The sequence below is a fragment of the Apaloderma vittatum genome, unplaced genomic scaffold (assembly GCF_000703405.1).
Source record: "Apaloderma vittatum isolate BGI_N311 unplaced genomic scaffold, ASM70340v1 scaffold16260, whole genome shotgun sequence".
NCBI lineage: Eukaryota > Metazoa > Chordata > Aves > Trogoniformes > Trogonidae > Apaloderma > Apaloderma vittatum.
The window spans coordinates 47,482-47,841 of NW_009696396.1; positions in this window are offsets into that span (position 1 = coordinate 47,482).

Below are 360 nucleotides of genomic sequence, written 5' to 3' on the forward strand. Positions count from 1 at the left end.
CGCCGCCTGCGGCGGCGCCCCAGGGACGCCCGGCTGCGGTGGGATGGGGACAGCGGGGGGAGGTCTCCGTGCACACGGGGTGGGGGCTCGGGCCGGTTCCCCGTTGAGCAGGACCAACCCAGGCAGCAGACGGCTTCAATTTAACCCCAGGGCTCCTCTGATCCCAATCAGCACAGTCGGTGCTCATGATGGCTCGGTTGGGGTGGGGTTGCTTCTTGGTTCTCGGTGGGTTTCTTTAATTTCCATTATTATTATTGTTATTTTTTTATTTTTAATGACAAAAAAAGGGGGAAATGTTGCTGATTCATGAGTTTAGCCTGCCGGGGCTGGGACTGCTGCTGCTATTATCTGCCCCCCCCC